This window comes from Ictidomys tridecemlineatus, unplaced genomic scaffold, assembly GCF_052094955.1.
Source record: "Ictidomys tridecemlineatus isolate mIctTri1 unplaced genomic scaffold, mIctTri1.hap1 Scaffold_82, whole genome shotgun sequence".
Taxonomy (NCBI): domain Eukaryota; kingdom Metazoa; phylum Chordata; class Mammalia; order Rodentia; family Sciuridae; genus Ictidomys; species Ictidomys tridecemlineatus.
This window is the reverse complement of record NW_027526077.1, coordinates 262,508-274,639: the sequence shown is the minus strand read 5'-3', so window position 1 is coordinate 274,639 and position 12,132 is coordinate 262,508. Positions and strand designations below refer to the sequence as shown.

The window sequence follows — 12,132 nt, the reverse complement described above, 5'->3', positions numbered from 1 at the left end:
AACAGTGAAATGGAGTTTAGAACCAGTACAGCAGTATCAGATAGTTTCTAGTTTATCATCCTCAAACATTTTAAATTATAGGCTATATACTTTAATTAATCTAATAAAAAACTAAATTATTAGAAAATTAAAGTGGAATTAGGTTAAAGCATATGATTTTTTTTCTCGATTATACCAATTATTGGTTATTAGCTAAATGTTACTACTCACTAGACAGTAGTTACTCTAAATTTATTCTGGATGCAAAACTTTACATCTGGGGCTGGGGTTGTAACTCAGTGGTAGATCACTTGCCTAGTATGTGCAAAACCTTCGATTCCATTCTCAGCATAGTGGAAAAGGAAAAAGCACATGAATAGAAACTGAACACCCTGAAATCCACAGGACAATCTTGATAGTCTCTAATGTCTTTTAGTTGATGATTTTATATTTAACATGTGGGTAAGATGGCCCAGAGAGTTGCTTACTGGCTGATTATCTAGAAATCACTACATAGGGATGTATGAAGAAATAGATAAACCCAATAGTGTAATAAGTTTCAACCAGGAACAAACTGAATGTGAGGTCCACCTGTAGAAAGACAAGAATAAAAAGAAGGGATCCAGCCTACAGAATGTCTTCTGGCTTCCCACTCTCCTGTCAGCCACAAAGAACATAATGAGGGCCCTGTCCAATGACTTGGGAGCAGAACTTGTGCTCTTTTGGTTTCATATCATTTGAAACATTTGAAATTTTTAACCACTTTTTGTTTCATATCATTTGAAAAGCTTTTGACATCTGACATATGGAGTTTGCTCTAAGGAAGATGGGGGTGTCTAAAACAGTTAACAAGTTGAAAGAGACCAATTCAGGACTTGTTCAAAGAATTTAAAGAGGCAACTTTGGTTATTCTAGACTTTGCAAATAAATATTTGCCACGGAAGCTCTGTGATAAGATACTACCATACACACAGTATCTATCTAAAATAACAGAAGGGTCATACACATACCTGTTGGGTCAGGTCTTTTTCTCCATTACTCTTACATTTTATGGGATGATTTTTTTTACCTTATAGTAAAGATGTTATTTTTATAATTGAAGAATATTTTAATTTGACCAACAAAAAATAAATTATTAGCATTATCACCTTCATTGACTTTCTCAGGATGCCATCCTGTTGTCCAACACAAGGAAAATGTCACATCTGGAAAGAAGAATGTCACAGTGTCTATAAATGGTTTTGCATTTACTACTTTGTTACTTCCATTTGGACCAGAGAGAATATCAGCATTAATCCATACGGGACACTTTAGGTGCCTCTTCACATTTTCTAAGAGTATCATGGATGGTTTCACAGCTGCCAGACTAAAAACATAGTTTGGTAACAATGAGAAATATTTCTAGAGTAAAAAGAAATTATTTTAGACTAATGGTTTTAAAGTTCTTGAATTTGTAATAAAAATGTAATATAATAATACCTGAATTAAATAAAATAAAAAATCACACACACACAGAAGAGAAAGGTAAGGTATCTCAAAATGTTGATTTATACTTATTATTCATGAGAGGAACTTAAAGGTTCTATCAGTACTTAAATAATTCCACTACTTATGGACCAAATAGGGGTTTCAAAGCTCTCCATATTAGGATCACTAAGTGTGAAACAATATAAGACATAAATATTCACACATCAGACAATGTATAAATAAGACAATAAATGTGAAATGTACTCATAACCTACACATACACAGTCATGAAATACCTAGTGTGTCCAGGCACTATATCTCCAGTACCAGCTCAAGACCTTAAAGGAAAAAAAGAAATATTTTTTTCCCTCATGTATTCTTTGGGTGAATTTGGAGACATAAACACATTTCTAAAAATAACTAGAAAGCAAAAAAAAAAACTATATTTCCTTAAAGCGTTTATGAGTTCCACATTTATTTTTCTTTTACTGTAAGCACCTATTCTATAAACTAGAGACAAGGATATTTTAGTTAAATTGAAAGGCTGGTTCTTTTTTTTTTCTTTTCTCCCTACATCTACTGAAGCTGACACCTATGTACTTTAAAACAATAAGGTTTTAATCAGCCTACATCACTTTTACTTTTTAAAATTATACACATAATGTACTAGAAAACCTCACTACTTCTAATTCTATCTTCTGACCTTTAAGATTAATCCTTCTGAACCTATAGAAATGCTCATTTCCAAGAAAGTTAACTGCAGCGAAGGCTAAGCATTATGAAGGTGGGTGCCGGAGAGAACACTCAGCAACACTCTCCACACTTTTACCTCATCTTAGGGGAGGACACTTCCATCTGTGCTTCTATCTTTCTTCTCTCCACTCCTTTTGTGCCTCCTACCTTAAGAGGAAAAATTAATATTCTCAGTAAGTTGGGAAATAAACCAGAGAAACCAGGCTCTAGCATTTACCTTCTGGTCTCTCACTCCTCTTCTCCCACATATCAGCAGAGTGAAAGAGATTCAAATCTTCTCACTCTTCTGCTCCTGAAATGAAGACCCTAGATTTTAATGGCTCAAAAAGCCCTAATGTTTGGCTTTGTAGATTCTAATTTAAATACTCTCATTTCTCTGCTTTAAATTCTTCCTGTCTTGTACTGTATCAATGCCATGCTAAAACCACAAATCTAAAATTCATATGAAACAACAGAAGACCCAGAATAGTCAAAGTAATGCTGAGCAAAAAGAATAAAGCTGGAGGCACCATAAGACCCAATTTCAAAACATACTACTAAGGTGGGCTGGGGATGTGACACAGTGGTAGAGTGCTTGCTTGGTATGTGTGAGGCCCTGGGTTTGATCCCCAGCACTGCAAAAACAAAAACAGAAAACAACGAAACATACCACATCGCTATAGAAATCAAAATAGCATGGTACTGAATATCTTATCCTACTTTCCTACAAGTTTTATATAGACATTGGGGATGACAAAATATAAACTATACTTGATATTATAATAAGTAACTTCAAATTACATTTTAAAGGAAAATAATTCTTTGCTTAAACTCTGGAGTTGGCTAAAACTCCAAATAAAATTTAAAAACTTATTATTTTTATACTAAAGCATGTAACCTAGAAGCATAAAATAATTATGAACTACTAAACGTTGACTAAAATATCATTCAGCTCCTCTCACACAGGTAGTGCAGCAATCTGGTTAGGGGCATGAACTCTCCAATTGGGGTGACAGCTCTTTTTACCATCAATGTGACCTCTGGCAGGCTACTTATAACTTCGGTCTCCATTGCCTCATCTGGAAAATGAGAATAGCAGCAACGATCTACCTCTTAGGATTGTTACGAGTATTAAATGAAAAATACATGTAATGCTCTTAGAACAGTGTCTGATGCATAATAAGTGTTCTTATAACCATTAATTTACATGCATTACCCTTCAAATGTTATGGAAAAAAATCACTATAAAATTTTAGTTTTCAGTGGCCCAGTTCTTTTGGGGTAGCTGCTAGCATTTAAGAATAAACAGCGGGGGGGGGGGTGCTGGGATGTAGCCCAGTTGGTAGAGTGCTTGCCTTGCATGCACAAGGCCCTGGGTTCAATCCCCAGAACCCCACCCCCACATACACACACAAAGGAATAAACAGGGGCTGGGGTTGTAGCTTAGTGGTAGACTGCTTGTCTAGTGTGTGGTAGGCACTGGGTTTGCGTCTCAGCACCACATAAAAATAAAGAAATAAATATAATAAAGGTATTGTGTCCATCTAAAACTTAAAAAAATTAAAGAATAAACAGGCTAATATATAGGGAGCCAAAGAATAGATCACAGTCGATAATCCAAGGGGCAATAGTAGATATACAAAAAAAAATGAGCACATGAAAAGGCAAGGCATTCTAAAACTTTAAACTGCCAAGTATCAAGGATCAGATGCTTTATCATAGTGCAGAGAATGCCTAGGATCTGGTGCTACTTCAGCTGGCAAAGCTTAGCTGTCATCCTTAGGTAAATCACCTAATCTCTCTGCGACTAAGTCTCTTTGTCCATAAAACAGAGCTGAACCAGTCATCACTCAAAAAGCCTGATGATTTTAAGATAGCTCTTTAACTCTTGAACCTAGTCAATTAAAACCCCTGTATGTCAAGATTCTGTATATTTATTTGTTCACCAACAGAATAATGAGGCTTATTGATATAGTCAGCCCCATAAGAAATGGTTAGTCACTTTAAAAATCCCATAAAATCTCCAAATAATTATTTTTGGGGGCAGAGAGGATAATTCAATTTTAAAATATGACTCAGAGATGAGGCAGGTTTACTGCCAACCCTGGATTTCAATAGCAGCAGCCTTCATAGGGCTTATCACCGCTTTTCTGGTGTCACAGTTTATTCCTGGTTTTACCTATAATTTTTCACACCAAAATACTTAAAAGCAAAATTTCCTATGATGGGCACATAGAAGTAATGACATTTAGCCTCATTCTTCATTATCAATGTCTCCAAAATAGTATTTTTAAGCAATTCTTTGGTTACTGAAAAGTTCCAAATTATTCCCTTTACACATCAACATAAATCAAACTGAATACACATAAACAAAACCTCTCCGAACCTTTCCTTCCAAGACTACTTATTAACAAAAGAACTTTAGATTTAGCAATCTGTTATCAGAATGATCATGCATGATAAATTCCTTTATAAAAATTAGCTTTAGCCTCAAAGAAACAATTATAGCAAACAGCTCAGTAGGCCTTAGGTCCACTCTGAAACATACTAGAGTCCATAAATCCATTTTCATTTTGGAAAAGATACAGAAGTAGATAGTCAGACGTATGTGTGGCTATTAATTTTGCCCCCAAGTTACTCTATAACAGCCAGTAGCATGTTTGTACAAATACCTCTTGAAATCCAGCTTGATGCCTTTATTGCTCTTCACAACCTCAGTGAGCCACTCCTATAGAGTATTATCACTGTTTGTTTCAAGGGGATGGGCCATGACTGGTTGTGCATGCTCTGATCCATTACTTGGAAGAATTACATCGGCCTCTATCATATGAGCATTACCTGTCCAAATAAAAGAACTTAAGTTAATGCTGAAAAACTGCAGAACTGCAGGAGATGCCATGTCCCTCTTAAAGAAGATAAAAGAAAGGAAAGAAAACTAACACTGAGTAACTACTACATGTCAGGTACTGTACTTAATCCTTATTTGTTACAGATGAGCAAACATGCCAAGAAGCTAAATGAATTTACCTTAAACTAGTGTTCTACTTTTGAATTTTTCCAAGTAAATAAAAGTATTGTGTCCATCTACAACAAAATATTTTTTAAAGAAACCACACAAGATGGCTATCTTTAAAAAACTTTTTTAGTTATAGATGGACACAATACCTTTATTTTTATTTGTATGCACCTGAGGATTGAACCCAGTGCCTCACATACGCTAGGCAAGTGCTCTACGACTGAGCTACAATCCCAGTCCAAGATGGCTGTTTTTAAAAACGCACAGTAACAAACGTTGGCAAAGATGTGGAAAGATTAGAATCCTTATCTACACAGCAGTAGGAATATAAAAAATAGAGCCATTTTAAAAATATATGGCAGTTTAAAAAAATTAAACATACTATGACTCAGCAATTCTACTCTATAGACACATAATGCAAGAAAACTGCAAATATATGTCCACAAAAAATTGTACATGAATGTTCATAGCAATAGTAAAAGTATCAAAAAATAAGAAACTGAAATATTTATCAACTGATGAATGGATAAACACACTGCAATATACATACAATGAAATGATACAATCATAAATAGACATGAAATAATGATAGACCTTAGAACATAAATGAACTTTAAAAATATGCTAAATAAAAGAAATTGGACACAGAAGTTCACATGTGAAGGAAGAGTACAGGGAGCTACCCTGAATTGTGATTCTGAGTTCAAGAAAAGTCTTCATAAAGGAACAGGCAATTTAATTGATACCAAAGGATGTTTAAGAGGTTAGCCAGGCAAAGTGTGAGAAGAGAGCATTCCAGAAAGAATGTATATAGCAGTCAGAGGAGGAGAAGAGCTGGGCCATGAGAGGACTCTAAGGCTGGTACAGACGCAAACTAAGCATACTGGGACAGGAGAACTTGAAAAAACAGGCCAGTTTGCACAGGGCCTTCAGGCTATCGATGCAGTTTGAAGGCTCAACAAACAGCATTTCATTTTCTGAAAGAATTCTGAAAAATAAGGTAGCCAAATTAGTAGATGGGGTTCAAAATATTACTTATATTACCTATAAAGCTAGGTCAGTGGGTACAGCTTAATTGAGAGATAATTTTTAACTTCCACCATCATCCCCAAATCCAAATTCTGGAACAGTCCTTTTGAAGAAAGTTCTAGCAAACACAAATGTCCAGACAGCTGTTTCTCACTGTTCAAGTGGAAGCAGAGAGAAGAATGCCCTCCTTTGTCCAATGAATTTGCTAGATTAGGACTAAAAAAATTTGGTTAGATATCAAAAAAGGTATTGAATTAATCTACTCTTTAAAGCAAACATCAGAAACTGGACTGACTTACTTTTCAATGCCTCATTCATCTGTGCCTTGTGGTTAGCTGCATGATACCAGATGATCTCAGTGCCATCTTCTGTTGTAATCCGGTTATTTCTCAGAAAATATTCCAGTATATTTTCACTCCAAAATCCTAAAATGACAGTATTTACATGAAAAAGAATGTTTCTTTAATGGGTAAAATTTTAAAATGTTTTATTATGTATAATAAGATAGATCATATAGATACATATTGATAGTAAAAATCTTGCTAAAATGAGGCAAATTAACATTATCAGTCATCTGATACAGTTACCTATTTTTAAAGTTTTTGTGGCAAGATAGCTAAAATCTCTATTCACTGAGCATAAATCACATATACACTATAATATCACATATACCCTCACGTTGAACATGAAATCTCTATATTTGTTCATCCAATGTATTTGCCACTTTGTATCCTCTGACCTACGTCTCATCATTCCTCCTTTGAGTAACCACACTTTTATTCTCCATCTTTGTATATTTCAAATTTTAAATTTTAGATTCCTCATATGAATGAAGTCATGAGTTTTTTTTTCTTTCTGTGTCTGGATTATTTCACTTAGCACAATAATGTCCTTCAAGTTCATCCATATTGTGGTGAATAGCAAATCTCATTCTTTTTAGAGCTGAATAATATTACATTGAATGTGTGTGTATATGTGTGTGTGTGTGTGTGTATGTGTGTGTGTGTATGTGTGCATGCATGTGCACATAGGCACATATACCCAATGCATGCTCATGCATGTGCAATGTGTGGACATAGCATATCTTCTTGATATATTTGTCTGCCTTTAGACATCCAAGTTCTTTCCATAACTTGAGTATTGTGAATAATGTTCATAGAGATATCTTTAAGAGGTAGTGATTTTATTTGAGTATATGCCCAGAAAAGGGATGGCTAGGTGATAGAATAAAAAAAATAATAATAAAAATGAACAGAAGACTTATCCAGGGAGGATAACAAAGTAATTAGCCTGAGGAAAATACAAGATTAAAAAAACAAAGAATACTTATGATGTGACGGGTATATAATACATATGAGTAATATAACTAGTAGATATATAAGATGGTCTGAACACCAGAAGCATAAAAATGTAGAAAGAAAATAAAAGCAGAAAAAAGCAGAAATTTAAGAGCAGAATATTTTACAATGTCTTCTAATGAATGTGACCCTAATTTATGTAAAGCAAAAGCTATAATTAAAACTTTTAAGTTTTGTGCAATTTAATTGTTTTCTCTACCTGAAGTCTTACTGTCCATTGACAATTTATAATTCAAATGACAGGCCAGGCATGGTAGTGCAGCTCTGTAATACCAGAGACTGGGTCCAGGAAAGAGGACCACAAGTTCAAGGTCAGCTTGAGCAACTTAATGAGACCGTGTCTCAAAATAAAAAATAAAAAGGGCTGGGGATATGACTCAGTGGTTAAGGGCCCCTGGGTTCAAAACACCAAACAAACAAACAAGTAAATAAATAAAATAAAATTCAAATCTCATATTTTGCTACATATTCATCTTCAAATTATGATTCTCAGACCCTCATATTAAGTAAACTCGAATTAACAGTCATAGATTTATCTAGTATGTACAAATATAAATAATTCTCATGTCTATCAACTACTTTTGGCATACAACATTTTTCATAATTATATATTTTAAAATGAAAGTTAACTGAGACTAAGGCAGGTGGTGGCAAAAAATACTTGTATCCAGGCCAACTCCATATTATGCCATTTTCTAATATAGAACTTTTTTGAAAGCTTTAAAAAGCAAAAAAGAGGGAAAAAACCCATGTGAGGCCCTGAGTTTGATCTTCCACACCATAAAAAAGTTTCTCATAATATTAACATCCCTAATTATTGTTTTTTTCACTTAAACATTGCTTACAAATTCCCTATGTGTAAGTCATTTGATCTCCATATAACAACAGTTACAAACCTTAAAAAGGCTATCAGAAACTATAAATAAAAGTAATATTTTATCAGTGAACAGAGGAGCAAATAATTAAACTTCTTACTAATATGCATAGGGACCCAGCAACCACCCTAGATGATGGGCAATAGAATAAAGAAGAAAGGGTTAGCGGGAGAATCCACTATCCCCAGTCTCCAACACACCATGCATGGCCCTACTTAGCATACAGGATAGAGTCAGAGACTTTTCGGACTTAGATGGCAGTGCATAGCTATCATTTTTAAAATATTTAAGCCAGGCATTATAGAAGGCCTATTATTGGTCCTAACAAGTGTCCAACTATAGGATGATAATTAAATCATAGTATATTCTCATGATAGAATATGTTACTAATGTGGCTGTTACAAATAAAGTTTTTGAGACAGACCAAATGACTTAAATAAATGGTTACTTAATGGAATCTAGTTGTTAGATAATGATTCATAATAAGATATTTCCATAGCACCTTTCAACTAAACACTGCATTTGAAATTTTATAAAGGCAATTTATAAATTAATAATAATGGGCAACAAAATAGCCAAATTTTATTCTTTTATTGTGTGCATGTACAAATATGTAACAACGAATCCCACTACTATGTATAATTACAATGACCGATGAAACACTTACAAATACTGTGACTGAAGAATCTAAAACATTAGAATTAAAAAGTTCTTGGAGTAGGAAAGACAATGGAATACAATGGTCATCATTACCCTAAGTACACATATGAAGACATGAAGGATGTGACTCTACTTTGTGTACAACCATAAATATGAAAAATTGTGCTCTATATGTGTAATGTAAATTGTAATGCATTCTGTTGTCATATATAACAAATTAAAATTTTTAAAAAATTTCTTGCCCTTTTAATGAGTGAAATTTCTATATTGTACTTAACCACAACTATATACAGATGCTCCCTAACTTATGATAGGGTTATGTCCTAATAAATACACTGTAAGTTGGAAATATCATAAATTAAAAAAAATGCACTGAATACACCTAACCTACTGAAAATCTGAGCTTAGCTTACTCTACTAAGCATGCTTAGAAGACCTACACTTGGGCAAAATCGCCAAACACAAAGCCCATTTTACTATAAAGTGTTGAATCTCGTGCAATTTATCAAATACTATATGAACATGGAAAATGAAATGTTTTTGCACCAGTATATTTTTGCACCATATAAAGTCAAAAATATCATAAGTCAAATCATCTTAAGTCAGGGACTGTATGAATATTTTTAGAATTTAAGAAGCCTCTGATTACCTATGATCCAGGGTAGTGGGGTTGAGAGGTAAGGCCTAATGGGATATGTTTGGCTCATGGGGGCACCACCCTCATGAACGGATTAATGTCCTTATAATAGGAATAGGCACACTCTGTCTTGTACTCCCTCACTGTCTCTTTCTGTCTCCTGCTGCTCTTCAGCTATGCTCCTTCTGCCACATTATGACATAGCAAGAAAGCCCTTTAGCTCCTCCATCTTGGCTTTCTCAGCATCCAAAACTGTAAGCCAATACATTTCTGCTCATTACAAATTACCCAGTCTATGGTCTCTGTTATATAGCAGCACAAAACCAACTACAACAATTTATAATAGTCAAAAATATAACCAATCTAAATGTCCATCAACAAATAAATGGATAAAATAATGTCATATGCACATACAACAAAATACTATTTGACCCTGAAAAGGAATGAAATACTGATACATGCCACAATATGAACACAATTTGAAGAATCCTATGCAAAATGAAAGAAGTCATACAGACAAGATCACATCACTGTACATTTCCATTTATATGAAATGTCCAGAATAGATATTTATTTATTTTTATGTGGTGCTGAGGCTCTAACCCAGTGCCTCGCACGTGTTAGGCTAGCACTCTACCACTGAACCACAACCCCAGCCTCCAGAAGAAATAAATAGGTAGGGATAGAAAGTAGATGTGCTGCTATGGTTTGAGGTATAAAGGGGATTTTAATTCTTTTTTTGGTGATGACAATAGTTTAAAATTGACTGTAGTGATAGTTGCACAAGTCTGTGAATACACTGCCAACTACTGAATTATACTGTTTTGAAGACTTTTAGAACTATATAATAAACTTACTTACTCTAAGCTGCTAAGAACTAGTGCTATAAAATTAATTTGTATATAAAGAAAGTGGGAGAAAGACTATGCATATTACATATATTAACATATTATATATTTTACATGTGGCTTGTACACAGAACCTCTTAAAGGATATACAAGAAATGGTAACACATGCCTGTGTGGAGAGGAACTGACTGAGGGACTGCAGGGAACCTTGCACTAAAAATCCTATTGTGCCTTTTGATTTTTTTACACTGAAAAGATACTATTTTTTAAAAAGTTAAGGGAAGAAAATGATTCACCTAGTGAAACAAACTGGTTAAGAATTAGCTAAGCCAAAAACTGTTCATGAGATTAGAATTCATTATTATTATTTAATGGCGTGTGTCACAATCTGGAAATTTTCACCTGAGCACACATTTATTCCAACATTTTGCAAACCTTGCACTAATTCAGGAAAATCTGTATTTTTACAGCTTAATAATGAGAGTGGTTAATTTTTTGAGTGTGAGCCTAGTCTGAGATTTGGACTTTCAGAATTAAACATTCTATGAGGCTTAACTATGCCCTAAAAAATGTTCACATTCTTTGATTCAATAATTCTTGTTACAAAAATCTTGCATAAGATTTTTTTAAATCAGAATTGAGGAAGAATAATAAAAAATGTTCATTACTGCATGAGTTCTAATTTTTTAAAAAAAGGAAACATGAGGAAATTGGTTAAATAAATTACAGTATAATTTTTGATAAAAAAATTCAGTCACTTAAAGTTATTTGTTATAGAAAGCTTTGTGACATGGTGATATTAGGAAAAATGCAGGATAAAAAATTTATATTTACTATGATCTTACTCTAAGTCAGGATTGTGAGAAAACACCAAAAAGTTACTACTAGTAATGAGTCCAAATCCTGGTACTGGAAAGCTCTGACCTACTTCAATATACTTTAAATGCCCCATAAAGATTACCTATTATATTTACATTCTGTAAAATATCTAAGCTGATGAAGGAATGCGCCACCGAGGCTGTCCAATGCCACCACTCATGCTTATGTAAGAGAGACTGTAACCTTCTGGGGAATTGGACGTCCGCGGTTTAAAACACCTTGGGTTCCAGGGGTCAAACAACAGCATACACTAGTTAGTAGCTGGCAAAAGTCGTGCACCGAGAAGGTGGCAGGCCGTGCTCCATGCCTTCCCTGCATTGTCAACCCTCAACCAATTCCCAAAGCAGCAGCGCACTTGACCATGGCTATTCCCTATTCTGTCCATTGATATTATGGGCTGGGCAAGTGTCACGATCCCTTCAAACCAACCAAGATCTCCAAATAATAAACCAGCCGTTTTCGGGCGCCCTAAACGCTCTTTCTTTAACGCCCTCCCGGGAACCCTGGTTCTCTACCACAGGATGGTGAGCGCGCGCCCATCCCCGGCCGCCAGGAGCCGCTAAGTTCAAGGAAAACTAGGTGAGGAGAGCTAAGAAGACCTGAAACACTCCCCTGCTGCCAGACGAGCCTCTCAGAGAGGCCCAACTCCGGG

At 34.7% G+C, this 12,132-nt stretch overlaps 1 pseudogene; it reads right to left on the bottom strand.

The window, feature by feature from the left end:
- Positions 1-1,044: 1,044 nt before the first annotated feature.
- LOC120885767 (protein FAM151B-like) lies at positions 1,045-11,798 on the bottom strand (annotated as a pseudogene).
- Positions 11,799-12,132: the final 334 nt, after the last annotated feature.